General features: G+C 43.4%; 1 protein-coding gene across 7 annotated transcripts in view; it reads left to right on the top strand.

Annotated features, from left to right (window-relative positions):
- The first annotated feature begins 862 nt into the window (after positions 1 to 862).
- Positions 863 to 20471, top strand: part of TMEM150C (transmembrane protein 150C) — an 86330-nt gene continuing 66721 nt past the window's right edge. For 4 of the 7 annotated variants that reach the window (XM_037529923.2, XM_037529922.2, XM_037529920.2 and 1 more), the window contains exon 1: positions 1261 to 1318. The gene's annotated coding sequence lies outside the window, so the exon portion shown is untranslated. Of the gene's footprint in view, positions 1060 to 1260; positions 1319 to 20471 lie in introns of those variants that run through there. The other 3 variants (XM_037529921.2, XM_037529919.2, XM_037529925.2) reach the window with 3 other exon arrangements.

Below are 20471 nucleotides of genomic sequence, written 5' to 3'. Positions count from 1 at the left end.
AAAAGCTCACAGTCTAGGGCCTCCCCGGTGGCGCAGCGGTTGAGCGCTGGGTTGCAAAGCTGCCCGCAGCCTCTGCAGCGCCGGTTCGATCCCCGGCTGCTCCCCGGCCACCGGAGGAGGGTCCCACATGGCGCGCAGACCTCTCCTGCCGCCCGCTGCTCCCCTCAGCAGTGTACTTCGGTCCTTCTGCCTGCTCTGCTCCCCGCTCTGGCTCTGGTGAATTCTCTCACCCTCCCACGCTTCTGACTCTACCCAATGCTTGTATAAATAAATAAAAAATAATAATAAATCTTAAAAAAAAAAAAAAAAGCTCACAGTCTAGTAGTAGCCAAGAGATAACAGTTACCAAAAAATCCATGCACACATACTCAGGCAATTGCCACAAGCGTTGTAAAGGGAGGGAGTTCTCAAATGCTGAATGGAGAATTGGAAACGTGTGCTTTGAGAGGCAACAGATAAAGGAGGCAGGTGTGGTACCTCGGCCCACAATCTTTCCCCTGCCGCCACCCCCAAAAGAATGGAGGTCAGTGTGGCTAAAGGAGACTGGGGAAGGCCGGGAAGGCTATGTTTGGCATAGTCGGTAATGGTGAGCATGTGATAAAAATGGCATCTCTCCACGCCGCTGCTAGCGGTCCGGGCTGGGAAGGCTAAATGCCCGTGAATACTGTTTTACAACAAACTCAGAGACCCCGGAAAGAAAAGAGCAAGCTGACTCTGGGAGGGCAGCCTTGGAGCCCACTGTTCATTGCCAGGGTCACAAGTTGGCCCTGTGTTTGCTCTGTACGATGAAAGAAAACCGCGGGAGAGCGCTGAGTGGCCGAGAACTACGTCCAGCCCGTGGGCATGAAAATGAATTTAACTGCTATGTGCAACCCCCCTAGGTGTGTGGACAGAAGGGAGCCAGTCAGAAGGTTACAACAGGTCAGGAATAAATAACCACCAGGCGGAGAATCCCAGATTCCGTCCTTCCTTTTGTTGGGTGAGGAGCGCCAGACCAACGCGTCCACAAAGGCTTTGCAAAGAAGCTGTCAGGCTGTCCACGCTCGGCTCCAGCCTCTGGTAACTATCAGGGGCCCGGCGGGGTGGTGGGAAGTCTGAGGCCTGGAGGGGATGAGCCCCCGCGTCGACCCCCGCGAGGCCTCGCCGCGGGGACCCCAGAATTGGTCGGGGGCGGGCTGCGGCGCGGCGGGAGGGAGCCGGCTGGGCGGGCGAGCAGATCCCACCCCTTCCTGAAGGAAGCGCCCTCCTCGCCGGCTCTGCTGCCTCCGCCGCAGGTCACGGCCCCGCGAGGCGACGCGGCCCCGCCGCACCGGAGCAGGTAGGCGCGGCGCCCGCAGCGCCCCCTCTTCCGTCCGGGCCTGCTACGCAGCCAGGGGGCGTCCGGCCAGCTCCGCGCCCATCCCGCAGGGGAAGGCTGGGGATGGCGGGCGCCGCATTGGGGCTCGGGCGGCGGGGTCCTCCGGGCGGCGGGGCTCCGGCCCCCTCCCTAGAGCGCCCGGGTGCGGGGCTGCCAGGCCGAGTCTCCGGAGCGCACGCCCCGAGCGCGGCGCGGCTGCCCCGCGGCTCCCGGGAGCCCCTGCCGGCTCTCCCCGCGCCCGGAGCGCGGCGCCGGCACACCTCGGTCCTCGCCGCCGCAGTGCTGTGCGGAGCCCCTGCGCCGCCCGCCGGCCGCGGCTCGGGTCCCGCGCTTTGACAGGTGTCCCCACCCTCCGCCCCAGCCGAATGCCCCGGGCGCTTTGTGGGGAGGTGGTCTCGGGTGCGGAGCCACCCCAAGTTTGGCCTCCGGGTCTTTCTGCTATTTGCGGTTCACTTTGGCGTTCACCAAGTGAGGCTGGCCCGGAGGCAGGGGATCGGGGAAGCAGGCACTAACTTCCTCTGCCCGGTGCACCGCCCTCCACTCTAAATGCACAATTTTGCTTTCCTTTTCGGGATGCACACCTGGGAAGATATGGGATTTTCGTGAGATGGCAGTGGGTGGATTACTAAGGCTGTTTTGTCATCCATTACAAAAAAAAAAAAAGTGCTTCGCTTTGGGTATGGAGGGAGCCCTTGTATAGTGGTTTTCTCCTCCTTAAATGAATCAAATTGAAAATGAGAGGGTTTTCCCCATTTAAAATTCATGTTCCTTTTCTCTCTGTTCTTCCTTCTCCTTCCACCCGAATCTGCACAGCACTGATTACATTACAAACACTCCACTGATTTTTTTGGTCAGGTTTTTTCTGGTCAGACCGTTTTTTTTTCCACTGCTGAGCCAGGACCTGTGACTAGGAGCATGAGAACATGGCCCAGTTGGGCCAGAAGCTCCTCTCCTTGAGTGAAGCAGTTCCAACTTTCTCCATGTGAAGACCTGCTAGGGAACCAAGTATACCAATGATTTTTTTTAAAGTTTTTATATCTACTATAACAATGCTTAAACAGTAACATGAGTTTCTGCTTCTTCATTTCCTTAGTTGAATCAAAGGCAGGTTTTTAATAAAATGGGACTGAACTCCATTCTGGGCTGCAGTTCATGCAAAGGATAGATGGTATAGATGTATAAACTCCATGGTAGCAGTTAATAACTTAAAGTTTTCAAGGAAAAATTGTTAGGCTCACATATGTGATACTTGCAAATCAAAGAATTTTACAGTCTCAGTTCTCATGCATTAAATCCAAACTTTTTCTTCTCTGTGTTCTAGAGACACCATGTTTCCAGAATTAACTATAGCTGTCATCTTTTAATATTCTAGAAATATGAATTTAATCTTCAAGGTATAAGCATAGGAATTTTAATGTTGTGTGTGTCCTTTATACATTATTTAATAAATGTTTTTGCAAGCTCCCCAGACTGACAGCACAAAAACTGAACATAGTAAATAAAAGGATAAAGAAGTTTTGCTAGCAATAGTGACTAGTTGATAGATGCTATGACACTGAGCAAATATATTAAAGTATTTGGAAAATGCATGATTTTTTATAATGTGCTGTTAGTTGAAGGTACTCTGGATTATTTAAATAACATTAAAGTATCTTTATAGCAGTTGCTTAATTCATGTGTTACTCATCAAATGCCTTTCATGCTTGCTTTGGGGGAGAGATAGTTTGCACTGCGGAATAATTTTTTTTTTGCAATAATGCCTTATGTTTAGAACTTGTTATAGAAATATTGCAGTCGTGCTCTGACAACCTTGTAGGGATTTTTCTCATTTTACCTGCTTTGTGATCATCATAATCACCCCTGGCACCCCTTGTCTGTATTCTTGCTCTGTTTGCTCTATGACCCAGGCACACCTCTGCAGTACAGTGGCCAGATTAGCTGGGCAGTTTGGAGTCGGGAAAGTGGAAAAGCTAGCTGGCCCCTACAATCTAGCCATTTGGTTTCACTATAATCTGGCCACTAGGGATCAGTTCAGTACCCAATTAAGCAAGACAGACATTGACAAGATAATGTATTACCTCTCAGTCTTTCCTTTCACCAGAAGAATCTGCAGCACTCAGAATCCACACTGCAGTGGTGATTAGGTTGTGTAAGCCTCAAATGAGATATTTCCTAAAGTTCTCCAAGATTCATAGTTATCGAATCCGAGTCTGAGTTCATTTATTATACCCAGGTGTGTAATAAATACTTTCCTTATCCTAAGTATAAGTGCATCCCTATTTATCGTCACCATAAACTTTAATTTCTGGAGCTGTAGTGCCATGTAGCTATGTATTTTTCATTAATTGTGCTAAGCACTTTCTATCTAGCTCATAAAATAGTGGAACTTTAACAATTCACGAAATACCATGGCGTGTTTGGACTTAATTCCCTGGCATGTTTGGACTTAAAAGAGATCTTATGGCAATGAAAAATCTTAATGCTACGAGATTTTAGACAAGCTAATTGGAATGATATTTTGAGATAATAATGGAATCTTTGTCACTAGCCTTCAAATTCAACCCCATAGTACTTTAAGTCAAATCAGCTCTTTAGGTAGAGTGTGGAACTCTTAACCAAGTGAGAAAAGAATCATCTTCTTGTTAGCATCTCTAAATTACCTTTCTCTCGATCAATGCTATTCAATAAAACTTTCTGTCATGATAAAAGTGTACTATAATATGCCCCATGTGGTAGCCATGAGCCACTTGTGGCGACAGAGCACTCGAAATGTGTCTAGTGCAATTGAGGAACTAAAACATAAATTTTAGTTAATTTTCATTAATATAAATAGCCACAAAGGGCTAGTGGCTACCATACTAGACAGTGCATCTTTGATTCTCTTCACCCATTTCTTGCAGCAATAACACTTGCTGGCAATTGCTCTTTAATTAGAAGAAAGTAAAATTGGCATTGATTGAACCAAGAATTTAGATTTGACTCTGTAATACTGTTCTGAAAAAACACTTGCATTTACTCTGAAGAATGTGTTTTATGCTGAAGTTCAACTCTAAAAATAAAAGTTTCCCTTTTAGGGCCTCCCCGGTGGCGCAGCGGTTGAGCGCTGGGTTGCGAAGCTGCCCGCAGCCTCTGCAGCGCCGGTTCGATCCCCGGCTGCTCCCCGGCCACCTGAGGAGGGTCCCACATGGTGTGCAGACCTCTCTTGCCGCCCACTGCTCCCCTCAGCAGTGTACTTGGTCCCTCTGCCTGCTCTGCTCCCCGCTCTGGCTCTGGTGAATTCTCTCACCCTCCCGCGCTTCTGACTGTACCCAGTGCTTGTATAAATAAATAAATAAAATTAAATCTTAAAAAAAAATAAAATAAAATAAAAAGTTTCCCTTTTAAAATTCTTTCTGTCTGTTACCCATAACTGTAAGCACCACCCAGAGTTGTTTATTTTTTTTAGAATTTTTTTAGTATTTTATTTATTTATTTATTTATTTGTTTGTTTGTTTCTCCCTGGCCAGCTGGGGATTGAACTCGTGCTGCAAAGGCTGCGGACTGCTTCATAGTGCGGTCCTTAACCCCTTGTGCCATCAGGGAGGCCCCCAGAATTGTTTTAAACAGAGTATTTTTCAAATCACACATTCTAGGTTGGTTTGACCTCTCCTGACTCGCCCGCTGCTCCCCTCAGCAGTCTGTTCTGTTCCCCACTCTGTCTCTGGTGAATCCTCTCGCCCCCCACACTTCTGGCTTGTACCCCAGTTCTTGTATGCATAAATAAATCTTTAAAAAAAAAAAAAAAGAACACTACAGTAACAGGCCCCCTGGTGGGCTCAGATCCTGACTCTGCACCTCCCAGTCCATACATAGCTTAGAAACAAGACAAAAGGCCCCAAGTGGAGTCACTTATGTTAAGCCCCAAGTTACCAACTGACAATTAACAACTCTTCTAGAAACAGAATCTTAAACCAATCTCCTGACCAGCACTAATTAGATAATCTGCCTGATAGGCCCTACCATCCCCTAAAGGGAAGTGCCCTGCACCTAGCAACCGGCTTTTTGCCTAGTCTAACTTCTTCCCACTCTGTTCCCTTCTGCATTTAAGTCTTTCATTTTGCACAAATCCTAAGAGTTCCTTTGTCTGCTAGATTGGATGGTGCTGTATTCATGAATAGCTGAATAAAACCTATAAGGTCTTTAAAATGGACTCAGTTGAATTTATTTTTTTAAAGATTTGTTTATGCATACAAGGAATGGGGTACAGGCCAGAGGTGCAGGGGGTGAAAGGATTCACCAGAGACAGAGTGGGGAACAGAACAGGCAGACTGACTGAAATACACTGCTGAGGGGACCAGCGGGCAAGACAGGAGAGGTCTGCTGTGCCCTGTGGGCAGCTCCTTGGCCGGCCAGGGGTTGAACTTGTGCTGTAAAGGCTCTGGATAGCTTCATAGTACTGTGTTTAACCCCTAGTGCCACCAGGGAGACCCTGAATTTATTTTTAACAATAGAACGCACTATATAAGCATAGTCACTTTTTGTATTATTATTATATAAATACAATATGAATGTATGAATGCATGAAACTAGGGTTGGGGTCACACTTTGGGAAATGCTGATCTAATACATAAGTAGCAGATAATAAAACTAGGTAGCATTATTGAGTGCTTACCAAGGGCTCCATGCTAAATCCTACATGCAATATCTTGTTAGTTTCTCTCAACAGATCTTTGATGTGGCACTTCCATGAGCCCAGAGTAATGCATCCCATTAAGTCACGGAGGCAAAGTCTGAACCCTGGGCAGTCTGGAAACAGAACCCACTAATTAAACCACCTCACCTCCTATATTGCAACAGGATAGTAATATAGAGATGAACTTCTGCAGACCTGTGTGACTCAAACACTGCACAAACACAGAAATGGGTTGATAGCAGGTGTTTTCTGTGTAAGATGAGACCTGATAGGTGAGAAGGGAATCAGTGCATATTTGGCTAGAAGAGACCTCCCGCTACCTGTGGCCTCTGAAAGTGAATTTGCACAGGCAGCCTGGTGTCTAAAGAAACCCGAATATTGGGTCCTCCCTGGTGGTGCATAGGGTTGAATGTCAGCACTATGAAGCTATCCTCAACTACTGCCACATGAGTTTGATCCCCGGCCAGGGAGCTACCCACATGGCACAGCAGATCTCTCCTGTCTCACCCGCTGCTCCCCTCAGCAGTGTATTTCAGTAGGTCCACCTGTTCCGCTCCCCACTCTGTCTCTGGTGAATCCTCTCACCCCCGCACCTATGGACTGTACCCCAGTTCTTGTATACATAAACAAATCTTAAAAAAAAAAAAAAAGAAACCTGAATATCCCAGAGACTAACTCCAAATGTTATCTCCAGTTATGTCTTTCTTCCCTCCTGACCACTTCCTAACTTCTGCATACTGGTTTGGAGCAAATAATGACAAATGGTCTAAACAGTTGTGTCAGTCTGTTAAATTTCCTACTTTTGAACTACAGTCTAAATTATTTGGTTTTTCAAAATTACTTCCTGCTTAGAAGTGCTTCATGACATATTTATAATATAACAAACAAAAACAATGCTTTAAGAACTTCATATAAAATATCTTAAAACTGAGACTAGAAATCTTTTTTCCCTCAGTATATCCTAGAAAGTAAAATTAATTTCATGTTGGAAGTAGATTTTAGTCTTTTATAAAGATTAAATATTAGGGCCTCCCGGGTGGCATAGCGGTTGAGCACTGGGTTGCGAAGCTGCCCGCAGCCTCTGCAGCGCCAGTTTGATCCCCGGCTGCTCTGCTCCCCGCTCTGGCTCTGGTGAATTCTCTCACCCTCCCCCGCTTCTGACTGTACCCAGTGCTTGTATAAATAAATAAATAAATCTTTTTTTAAAAAGATTAAATATTAGCCATCACTTGTCCACAGACTTTGTTAGGTAGTAGAAGCAACAGCTTGTGATCGTGGTTATTTTTGTCTTTAAAAAGTACAAAGGAGGCCTCCCTGGTGGCACAGGGATTAAAGACAGCGCTATCAAGCCACTACAGCATGTGTTGTATCCCAGCCAGCCAGGGAGCAACCCACATGGCACAGCAGACCTCACCCACTGCTCCCCTCAGCAGTATATTTCAGTCAGTCTGCCTCTTCTACTACCCACTCTGTCTCTGGTGAATCCTCTCACCACCACCCCCACCCCCAGCACCTCTGGCCTACACTCCAGTTCTTGTATGCATAAATAATAAAATAAATCCTTAAAAAATAAAATAAAAATAAAAAGTACAAAAGCTGGGCTTCCTTGGGGGCGCAAGCAGTTAAGTCGCAGCACTGTGAAGCTATCACTGCAGCATGAGTTCGAACCCCAGCCAGGGAGTGACCCACATGGCACAGCAGACCTCTCTGGACTTGCCTGCTGCTCTGCTCCACAGTACTTGCCTGTTCTGCTCCCCACTCTGTCTTTGGTGAATCCTTTCACCCTCCCCCACCCCACACCTCTGGCCTGCATCCCAATTCTTATATGCATAAATAAAAAATCTTTTAAAGAAAATATAAAGGTTGTGTCTATCATACTAAAAATCCTTAACATATTCAGATTTTGTGCAAGGCTGCGAAATCGTCCATCTCTGAGGACAGTGATGCAGACTCTATCTGTGGAATACAAAAGAATAAGATGAAGTGTCTGAAAAGCCATTGAAAGTCATGTAATACTCTTACCTAAGTGTAGATAAAACTTAGGTAAAAGAATTAATCATGATTAACTATGGCAATAGAGGATATTAGTCTGTAGCTTAAATGGTGTTTAACTCTGAAACAATTATAATGAGTTATAACGGTTTTCAACTGTGTGTAAACATAAATGTTTCCCCAAAAATAGCATAACCTTACTATTCATCAAACATTTTATTTATTAACAAAGTGGACTTCTGTTTCTTTTTACACTTATGAGGACTTAGCTGCCAAATAAATTTTTTTTCTAATTTTTTTAAAACTTTTTTTCCCATTTTTTTGTGTAGAAGAGCTGGGGTATGGCCAGAGGTGTGGGGGGTGAGAGGATTCACCAGAGAAAGAGCGGGGAGCAGAACAGGCAGATCTACTGAAATACGCTGGTGAGGGGAGCAGTGGGCAAAACAGGAGAGGTCTGCTGCGCCATGTGGGTCAGCTCCCTGGTCCAGGATCCAACTTATGCTGCAATAGTGATAGCAGAGACTTAACCCCTAGGCCACCAGGGAGGTCCCCCAAATAAATATTTGAAATACTAATAATTGGTAATAGTTTGGCATTTTAAAGCACAAATTAAAACTGCCTATACATAGCTCAAATGGGTGTGTTTTATATATATATATATATTTTTTTTAAACTGGGCTAAATAAGCTTTTGAATTATTTTTCATCCTATTGATTGATGACCGAAAGGTGTTAAGAAATGTAAAGGAAGGGATGGGTGTGCCCCTTGCCATTGGCCAAAGCACCACTGGCTCCTGCCTCTGTGCTGCTCTAGCCCCATGTGGAATGTGGAAGTTGAGGCATCTGTGAGGTTAATCATTGGTTTGTCCATGATCTACTGAAAGCAGAGAACAGCCCTAATCCCCAGGTTTGTGCTGACAAACAATACAAATACTGATGAAGACAATACCTATTCTCTGGCACCTCCCTGGTGGCCTAGGGGTTAAGTCTCAGTGCTATTACCACTGCAGCCTGAGTTCCAACCCCTACCAGGGAGCTACCCACATAGAGCACAGTAGACCTCTCCTGTCTCACAGACTGCTCCACTCGGCAGTGTAGTTCAGTAAATTCGCCTGTTCTGTTCCCCACTCTGTCTCTGGTGAATCCTCTCACTCCTTGCACCTCTGGCCTACACCCCAAGTCTTAAAAAAATTTTTTTCTTTTTTTTTTTTTTTTAAAGATTCATTTATTTATTTATACAAGCACTGGGTACAGTCAGAAGCGCGGGAGGGTGAGAGAATTCACCAGAGCCAGAGCGGGGAGCAGAGCAGGCAGAAGGACCGAAGCACACTGCTGAGGGGAGCAGCGGGCGGCAGGAGAGGTCTGCTCGCCATGTGGGACCCTCCTCCGGTGGCCGGGGAGCAGCCGGGGATTGAACCGGTGCTTCAGAGGCTTCGGGCAGCTCCGCAACCCAGCGCTCAACCGCTGCACCACTGGGGAGGCCCAAAAAAAAAAAAAAAAAATTTCTGATGCTCTGCACCAAAAGGAAAATTAATTTTACCACGGGATTAAGGCACTTATGAAGAAACTGGACTTCTAGATTGTCTGTCTTAGTATTCTGGAAGAAAAGTCATGAAATTTATTGGTTCCTTTGACTTGATGGATTTATCTTTAAATTCGCATCCTAAGAAATGTAATAGAACATCTGGGCCCTTCAAAGAAAAGCACCATTGAAATTTAATTTTCTTTGTCTTGGGAAAGTGTGTGTGTGGGGTGGGGGGGGGGAGAAGATGAATGCTTAGAGAACCTTGGAAAGAAGAAAAAGCATATTAATTTAATTTGAAAATAACTTTGCACAACTTCTATTTGTTTTACTCCATCCTCCCTGCTTTCCGCAATTCTCAAATGGGAGTGGAAGCTTTTCAAGGATTTGTGGGACTTATTTACAATATTCAAATGGTCTTATATAGTATGTTTTTAGATATAGAAGCATCAACGATGGTGCCATACTTTTCCAGTTACCAAATTCAGGACCTTCAGCTAACACAGCACTGAGCACACAGACAGACAGAGCTACAGTGCCCAGTGTCACAGAATGGGGAGCTCAGGGAGGCACTATGGTGCTGGGGGCTTCCTATTGGCCGAGTGTGAAGTTAGTGACTTTGGCCTGTGCATGGGTGAGTTCCAGGGTCTGACTGGCTCCTTGTTTTTAATAAGGGCTTAATAATCTCAAAGTGATCATGCAAATGTATTTTCTTTTTTTGTATGTGACAATGAAGCTAATAACTTCATATCAGCCCATTATTGTCCTAAGCCAACAATAATAGTGGCAAAAGTCGCAATCCATGGCTTCATACTTCCAGAGAAGACGTGGCTCCTTTTGGAATAGCTGTGTTGTCACTTTGATGAGCCAAAGTGAGCTCCATGGGTTATGTGGAGGTTCAAGGCTTTGCAAATAAGCCTGTTTCAGAAGAGAAAAATGAACATTTTTCAGGAAGTAGATCATTTATACAACTTTGTGATCTTTAAATTATCAAGATTGGGCCTCCCCTGTGGTGCAGCAGGTTGGGTGCAGTGCTGTGAAGCTGTCCACAGCCTCTGCAGCGCAGGTTCGATTCCTGGCTGGCCAGGGAGATAGTCACATGGTACAGCAGACCTCCCCTCTTTTGCCCGCTGCTCCCCTCAGTAGTGTTTTCGGTCTGTCTGCCTGTTCTGCTCTCCGCTCTGTCTCTGGTGAATCCTCTCACCCTCCCGCACTTCTGGCCTGTACCCCAGTTCTTGTATAAGTAAAATAAATCTTTGTTTAAAAAAAAGTAAAAAAGTAAATAAATAAATTATCAAGACTATTAGATCTAGATTACTTGGGGAAACTGATGATGTCTACCATAAAAAATACAAAATTTAAAATAAAAAAAATTTTGATACCATTGTAAAGCAATCTAAATAGATTTTTTTTTTTTACAGAATTTGTAATGTTTGTGAATTCTAATTAGAATTCTGTGATACAATTGTCCTGAAAGTTCTGATAGAAATATGTCTCCTGGAATTTCTAAATTCTGCTTCATGCTAAAACTTAAAGTTCATTAACACAAGAAGCACTAGTAATTAAAAATATGCAATGGTAGGAATATTAAAAAGAAATGACAGTTTTTCTTCCCTCTGGTATTATATTCCCACATACCCTAAATTTCAAAAGAATATCGAAATTTTTTTCCAATCTTGTAAATGACAGCACAGTGTTTGTAAGAACCATATTAATCTCCCTGTAATTTAGCAGCTAATAAAATTGTTCTTGAAAAATTGATTATCTTTTCTATGACACAGTGATTGGTGTTTTTCAATTTTAGTTTGAACTTCTATGTGGCCTAAAAAGCAGTTGATGTGGGCGTCTCCTGGTGGCGCAGCGGTTGAGCACTGGGCTGCGAAGCTGCCTGCAGCCTCTGCAGCGCTGATTTGATCCCCGGCCACCAGCGAGGGTCCCACATGGCTCATCATACCTCTCCTGCCATGCCCGCTGCTCCCCCCAGCAGTGTATTTCTTTGTCACTCTGCCTGTTCTGTTCCTCGCTCTGGCTCTGGTGAATTCTCTCACCCTCCCGCGCTTCTGACTGTACCCAGTGCTTGTATAAATAAATAATCTTTAAAAAAAAAGTGAATGTGGAAAAAGAAATTTAAAAAAAAAAAAAGCAGTTGATGTGAAAAGAGTCAGTTGCATTTGTACATCAGATTTTGACTGTGTGTATAGGTGTAAAAACAAAGACAGAAATTTCCCAGTAACTGATTGGAGACACGATGCTACTATGATCAAATAGTGGCACATTGTGATCTTTTTGTCTTCAAATATCATGATCTTTTAAGATCAGGGTGTTGAACTAATTGAATATTCACTTACAGAGCCATAAATGCAGCATTTCAGAAATTGTGTTCTTTACTAGCTATTGGACATCATGAATCCCTAAAATGATCTTTCACTGTTATGTCCTCCTTAGTTGCAACTCAGATTTTAAAATTTATGAGAAATTAAAGAGAATTGTTCTGGGTGATAATAACTTCCCTGTTGAGTATCTATGTGCTAGAAAAAGGCTTTGGAAGTCACATAATTTATTTTTTAGAGTCTTGGCATGACCACAGTCTTCACAAAGAGATGATTCCATTCTAATTTCAGTCTATGAATATTTTAAATTAGTTTTCTACGTAATATTTCTCTAGGCTGACTTTACAGGACTCTGATATTGAGTTAAGGCTCGCTGGAATTTCATGTATCTCCTGCTTTGCTTGCTTGTTGCATAAGCACCTGTCTTTCCAGCTAAATGATTGCTTCTTTGTGTGTAGAAATTACATTATGTAATTTTTTTGCTACCCTATTAGGTTGTCTAAGGATAGGGATCAGCAAGCTATTTTTATTTATTTATTTCTTTTGGTTTTCATTTTTGCTTAATCTTCTTTAATCTAGACCAGTGCCCCTGCCTTTTTTTTTCTTCTTACATTATTGTTAATTTTTGGCCAGTATTTGAGTTCCCTCTCATAACAAGCTATTTTTAAATTAAGTTTTATTGAAACACAACCATAGCCATTGGATACATATTACCTGTGCTGGCTTCTGCCCTACCACCAGAGTTGAGTAGTTGTAACAGTGTCCATTCTATAAAGCTAAAAATCTCAACTATTTGGCTCTTTGTAGGAAAAGTTTAACAACCCCTATTCATATGATATTCTTATGGGATGATCAAAGAAATTTAAAGAAAATTAGGAAAAAAGCATATTACAAAATACACATAAAAATTCCTTTCTGTTATGGACAGACTTCACTTCTGAATGATTAGTGAATGACAAATAATGTCTCTCCTCCTGTTGCAACATCTTTTGGCTGTGAAAGGTGTCTTCAGCATAGGCTGAGGCGATACACAGACCTGGGTCAGTAGCTGTGTAACCTTAAATAAGTTAGTTAAATGCTTCTCAGACATTGTTTTCTCATGTACAAAATGAGGATGCGTTCAGTACATACTACTGGGAGGCTGTACTCCATTACACCACTTGCATCTTCAACAGGCCTTGCAAAGAATGGCACTGACTGCCCTTTTATTCTGGACTGATTTTGCAAAGATATTTTTGTAGTTTTAGATGATGTAGTGTCATCCTCAGAAACAAAAGACAACATACCTACATCCAGTGTAGTAGATATAAGTCCCCCCAGCTCAGAATTCCTCTCCAGTGATGCTACTCTCCATGTGTGTCCACTTTGTGACACTTTGTGGGAATTGGAGCTGGGGAATTGGTGCAAGAAAACCTGATACCTGGCTATCAGTGTACTGATGATAGTATCAGCTCCTTAGTGTAGTCACGAGTCACTTAATGACCAGGATATATACACCATCTTGTCGTTGTGCAAATGTCACACAAGCCCGCATGGGATAGAGTACTACACACCTAAGATATATAGGGATCACCATCATATATGACGAAAATGTCGTTAAGTAACTCACAACTGTAAATGCTGTTGTTGTGAGTGATAAAGTCCTTTGTCTTTGACCCAGGAATCGTGTATCTTTTGCTAGCATCTGTGACTCTGTGGCAGGTTAAATTGTGCTGACAGCATAAAATTTCAGATTTTTCACATACCTAGTCTATTGGGTTATAATGAAAAATTTTTGTAGCATTCTTTTTTTTTAAAGATTTATTTATTTATGTGTACAAGAGCTGGGGTACAGGCCAGAGGTGTGGAGGGTGAGAGGATTCACCGGAGACAGAGTGGGGAGCAGAACAGGCAGATTGACTGAAGTACACTGCTGAGGGGAGCAGCAGGCGAGTCAGGAGAGGTCTGCTGCACCATGTGGGTTGCTCCCTGGCTGGCCGGTGATCGAACTTGTGCCGCAGAGGCTGTGGACAGCTTCATAGGTTGTGTCTTAACCCCTTGCACCACCAGGGAGACCCTGGTGAAAACTGAGGAAGGTAGTGAATATAAGAAATTTAACACAGTGCTGGCATGTAATAAATTTCCAATAAAGTGTTATTATCTAGCTTACTGTTAACCCCACGGTGTGAAATTGAGTCCCAGTGTTGTGTGTACAATGTACATCATAAGACAGATTTTTCAGTGGAAGCTGTTAAGAGCTTCCAGAGTTATGGAAGCTGATAAGTAGTTGTTTTTAATGAAACAGAAAATAGTATAATGGAGTAGTAAAGAAAATATCCCAGAGCCTCCCTGGTGCCACAAGAGGTTAAGTCACAGCACTGTAGCAGCTACTGCAGCATGAGTTTGATCCCTGGCCAGCGAGGTGACCCACATGGCACAGCAAACTTCTCCTGTCTGGCCCGCTACTCACCTCAGCAGTGTATTTCAGTGGATCCACCTGTTCTGCTCCCCACTCTGTCTCTGGTGTGAATCCTCTCACCCCCTGCACCTCTGCTCTGTACCCCAGTTTGTTTGTTTTTTTATTTTTTTTTGTGGGGCCCTCGCCGGTGGCCAGGGATCTAACTGGCGCTGCAGAGGCTGCGGGCAGCTTTGCGACCCAGCGCTCAACCGCTGTGCCACCAGGGGAGGCCCACCTGTACTCCAGTTTTATATGCATAAATAAATAAATCTTAAAAAAAAAAAAAGAAAATATCCCAATGCAGAATATGTGCTAGGGATAAAAATTGGTTTGTAAAACTTTTAGTTTCAGATATAGATGTGTATGTTATTTATATATATATATCGGTATACTGGCTTGTGCTATAAAATATATATATTTTACTATCTGTTGTCCTAACACACACATAGAACTGTTCAGAAAAACTTTTGCTCATGAAAGCATGGAATTCCTTTCTTAGCTCTCATTACTGAAAAAGGTGATAAAAGGGTCATCCTCATTTATCGAACCGTGGCTGCTGAGGAGAAATGACCAGAGATTCAGTCTGTTCACCCTCTGCTTCCCATCTGGCTCATTTGCCCCTTCACTGCAGAAAATGAATGTAACTACCTCACTTATTTTCTGAAGAAAGGGATGTTTTTAATATTAGCACTATCTAATAGCTCTCTGCAATGATGGAAATGTTCCCCTTCTGCACTGTGGAGTACAGAAGCCAGTAGCTTTTCAGCATTTGAAAGTGCAACTGAGGAACTAAACTTCAGTTAAATTTTTTAAAATTTGGATTAATTTAAATTAAACAGCCATCTCTGGGCCTCCCTAGTGGCACAGAAGTTAAATCTCAGTGCCACCCACTATTGCCAGCCACTGCAGCATGAGTTCAATCTCCCGCCAGGGACTAACCCACGTGGCGCAGCAATGTCTTCTGTCTCGCCCACTGCTCCCCTCAGCAGCGTATTTCAATGGATCTGCCTGTTCTGCTCCTCACTCTGTCTCTGGTGAATCCTCTCACACCCCACACCTCTGTCCTACACTTCAGTTCTTGTATGCATACATAAATAAAATAAATCTTTAAAAAATAAATAAATAGCCACATCTGGCTATCAGACAGTGTAGGTTTTTTTTTTTAAAGATTTATTTATTTATGCATACAAGAACTGGGGTATAGGCCAGAGTTTTGGGGCAGGGAGGGTTCACCGGAGACAGAGCGGGGAACAGAACAAGCAGACTGACTGAAATACACTGCTGAGGGGAGCAGCAGACACAACAGGAGAGGTCTTCTGCATCATGTGGGTAGCTCCCTGGCTGCAGGGGATTGAAATCAGTGCTTCAAAGGCTGCAGATAGCTTCACAGTGCTGTGCTTAACCTCTTGCGCCACCAGAGAGGCACAGACAGTGTAGTTTTAGATTGAATACAAAGGTGTGGTTTCCTCCAGTACAATGAAACTAACTGGTTTGGCTCTTAGTACAGATAGAAGGTGCAGCACCCTTCCACTGGTTTGTTCAGACAAACTGAGAGGTGTCCATGACTGTCTTAGGTAGACATAGGGGGTGAAGAAGTGCTTGACAAGATGGTACCTTGGACAGCTCCACAAGCCTAGAGAAGATGACTAGGAGCTGGGAGAGTTCTCAACCTTGCATGCACAATAGAACCACCGTAAGAGATGTCACTATCCAGACTACACCCCAGGCCTATTGAGTTAGACATTTTTAAGGCTCCCTAAATATTTTACTCTTTTCTATTGTCTGGGCAGCACAGTTAAGTGCTCAAGGCAGCCCATGAGCCTCAATGCTCCATCATGGCATCACAAGCATCCTATGGATGGGCAGGAGAATAGAACATGTGAAAGACAGTGCACCCCTGTCTCACTTAAACAGAAAGACTGCAACTCATCCTTGGTGTTAGGAATTGAGCTCTCTTCGCAGCTGATTTCCCTGGCAACAGAGACCCCCTTCCTCTGAGGGGCCAAATACAGATTTGTGTATGTCAGGATTGAGCTTCATAAAAGGAAAAATACAGGTTTTTACTCACCAACTCATATGTCCAGTGTTTTCCATTTATGGGGTCTCTTATGGGGGCCCCTGCTGTGTGTTTGAGATATGTCATGCTTGCTCAGTCTAGTGGGGCAGACCAACATGTAAACGGTTATGACACAGCAAGGGAGGCATAATACAAAAAGCATAGAATGTTCTGAAAGCACCCAAGGGAGCAGTTGTGCTGTATAAGAGAGGAGACATCAGGTGGGGCTCCTCTGCGATGGTGACACCCAAGCTGCATCTAATAGGATCAGAAGTGTCTTGTAAAGAGAAAACTGGAAAAGTAAGAGCTGTTACAACCTGGCAGGAGGCCCTGGCTGACGTTTTCTGTCTCTCTTAAGACTGAACACCATAAGGTAGCTCTTTTCTGGGGGAGATCCTTCCTGCTCTTTAAGCAAACCTTGTGGGATAGTCTTATCTTAACTGACCTTTATCATTTATTCATTTACACATTCATTCAAGTATGATTTATTGAGGCATTACTACATGCAAACTTCACAGAGGTGATGTTTATAAATACTGAACAAAACAGACAATGTTTCTGCCTCAAAGAGCTTTAGAAATATGTATAAGCAAGGAAGTTGTATAGTATCTGACTGACATGCTTGGTAAAAAATAAATCATGGTAAAGACTTGGGAGATGCTAGAAAATGTGCTCTGAGAATTACAAGTCTCATTGCTTTTTCTCTGCAACCTTTGTAACAGTTCTTACCACTTTTCAAAGACTAGACCTGGGTCCCACAGCTATTTTTTTTTTCCTTTGTTCGAGCCTGGTCCTCCATATCCATAGTCTTAATATCCCCCTCCCTACTATAGAACCATAACTTGTGTCAATTTAACCCCTCAAGCCACTCCCCCCTCCACCACATATCATATCTCTTATTTTCACTCCCTCTTAGCTTCTTTACTTCTAGCCCTCTTTTGATCCCCCCCATTCTTTCTATACCCTAAGGAATCCATGGTTAATAAAGTTCCTGAACTTTTGACTGATTGTTCTCTCTCTCTCTCCCATGTGGGTCTCTGCATGAAAAAGACTTATCATCCCCCAACTTTGAGCCTAAATATGATAAACCATCTTCCTCCCTTTCTCATAACCACTCTCCAATTATTCCCAGTCTTTTTGTTTTATATTTTAAATAACTGTGGACCTAACACCACATCTCTCTATACTTCCCTTTTCTTTCCAAATCCTGTAATAAACATTAGCCATGGTGCCATCCTACACATCTGACCATGACTCTGGCCTCAAAATCCACTGGACCTTCTGAATAACGTCATGTCATTAAACTATAGGTACACTCTAATACTTGCCCAGCTGGTACTTTTTCACTTTCAAAATCTTTTTTTTCCAAAGATTTATTTATTTATGCATACAATAACTGGGGTACAGGCCAGAGGTGTGGAGGGTGAGAGGATTCACCAGAGACAGAGTGGGGAGCAGAACAGGCAGATTGACTGAAATATACTGCTGAGGGGAGCAGCGGGCACAAAAGGAGAGGTCTGCTGCGCCACGTGGTAGCTCCAGGACCACCTGGGCGGGATTGAGCTGGTGCTGCAGAGGCTGCAGATAGCTTCACAGTGCTGTGCTTAACCCCTTGCGCCACCAGGAAGGCCCCTTACTTCCAAAATCTTAACTCCAGTATCACATTCTCTGAATATCACATTCTCTGAATATAGTTATACACCCTTTCAACTCTTTAACAGCCTACTTCCTCTGACTCTTTAACTTCATTGGGATAGCCAGTCTCTTCTTTCAACTCTCCAAACTCTTCCTTACATAGGCAAACATTTTTATATCTATCTTCATCTCCTTTCTTCAGAGGATGTAGGATCCATTTCCCCCATGTTCAAGATCATTTCCCTACTTGACTATTCAAGATCATTTCCCTACTTGACTACTTGTGCCTCTATTTATATTCCTCTCTTTTCTGTGGTCTGGTATCTGTCTCCATCCTATACTCACTCCTTCCCATCAGCCAAGCGTTTACAAGTTTCTTCCACTCTAAAAAAGAATTCTCCTAGGCTAAATAAAAGTAGATCACCATAATAGAATATGCTATACTCACTTGAAATATTGATGAAGAGAAGGGGAGATATCAGGTGGGGATTCCATATCTTACATGGAAAAATGATCACAAAAGTAAGTCCAAAAAGTATTAAAACCACTATTAGGCAATATCCTTTTAAAATTTTAACTTATATGCTTTTATTGTTAATTACAGCAAAATACCCATAACCTGAAATTTAACATCTTTGCCATTTTTTAAAAAGATTTATTTATTGGGCCTCCCCTGGTGGCGCAGTGGTTGAGCACTGGGCTGCGAGGCTGCCCGCAGCCTCTGCAGCACCAGTTCGTTCCCCAGCCGCCTGCGAGGGTCCCACAAAAAACAAAAAAAAAAAACACACATTGCTAACTAAAAAAAAAAAAAAGATTTATTTATTTATGCATGCAAGAGCTGGGGTACAGGCCAGAGGCGTGGGGGTGAGAACATTCACCAGAGACAGCGTAGGGAACACAACAGGCAGACTGACTGAAACACACTGCTGAGGGGAGCAGCGGGCAAGTCAGGAGATGTCTGCTGCGCCATGTGGGTTGTTCCCTAGCCATTCGGGGATCGGCTGCAGAGGTTGTGGATAGCTTCATAGGTTGCGTCTTAACCCTTGCGCCACCAAGGAGGCCCTGCCATTTTTAATAATACCATTCAGCAGTGTTAGATTTATTTGTGTACCTAGTCCCCAAAACTCTTCATCTTATAAAACTTAAATCTTGTATCCATTGAAAAATAACTTCCCAACCACCCTTCTTCTCCCAGCCCCTGACAATCACCATTAATTTGACTAACCTAAGTACCTCATATAAGTAGAATTATATAGAATTTGTCTTTTTGTCACTGATTTATTTCACTTAGTTTAATATCCTCAAGATTCATCCATATTATAGCATGTGTCAGAATTTCTTTCCTTTTTAAGGCTGAATAATATTCCATTGTAAGTATTTTACATTATGTCTTTTCAAAGACATGTATTTGTTAGTATATGTAAATTGATAACATATAAATACACATCTGTAAAGATTGTACATCACCTGTTATAGTGGTTATTTATAAATTGCATCATTTCGTATACTTTTTATTCACACTTCCCTGTTGTAAAAGCCAAAGGAGACAAACCTTCAGTGTTCTTCATCAGCTACAGTCTAGTCATGCCCTTGACCGGACCCCTGCCTGCCTCTCTAGCTTATGCTTCGCCACTCTCTCTATCTTATCCTTCATGCTCCGATCACCAAAGAACTCTAGTTCCTGCACATACAAGTGGTTAGATGCCTTGGAGACCCTGCTCATGCACCACATCTGCCTGGGAAACCCCAACACCCCTGAAAACTCAGCCCTTGCCATTTCTTTCTGCTTACCAACCCCTGCCCACCATGTGAGGTCAGCTTCCTCACTTCCTATTTCCTGGTACGGTCCTTGAAATTGTACATGTCTTCTAATGATCTATGAGCTTCTTGGGGGTGGGAATAGCGTTTTTATATTTGTATTCACAGCACATATCAAGAGTCTGGCAACCAGCTGGGCAACTTGGGGAACCAGTAATTGTTCCTAGGGGCTGGATCACTGGAAAAGTAGGTGTAAGACTTGCCCTGAGCCCTTCATTCCATCCTCCTGCCCCTTACATGAACCATGTAGAGATTTTAAATTGGAATTAGATATTATTGAAATAGATATTAAAATTATTGAAAAAGACTACATTTCTTTTTTTTAAACTACTAATTTTTATTGTCACATTATTTATTTTTAAAGATTTATTTATTCATGTATACAAGAACTGGGGTACAGGCCAGATGTGGGTGAGGGTGAGAGGATACACCAGAGACAGAGTGGGGAACAAAACAGGCAGACTGACGAAATACACTGCTGAGGGGAGCTGCAGGTGCGACAGGAGAGGTCTGCTGTGCCATGTGGGATTCTCGCCGGCTGGCGGGGATCGAACCCCGCTGCAGAGGCTGAGGACAGCTTCACAGCGTTGCGCTCAACCACCTGCACCACCAGGGGAGGCCCAAAAGACTACATTTCTGTCTTCACAATGCCT

The sequence above is a fragment of the Talpa occidentalis genome, unplaced genomic scaffold (assembly GCF_014898055.3).
Source record: "Talpa occidentalis isolate TD23 unplaced genomic scaffold, MPIMG_talOcc4v2.1 talOcc4.6, whole genome shotgun sequence".
Classification (NCBI taxonomy): domain Eukaryota; kingdom Metazoa; phylum Chordata; class Mammalia; order Eulipotyphla; family Talpidae; genus Talpa; species Talpa occidentalis.
This window is presented reverse-complemented; position numbering and strand designations above follow the sequence as displayed.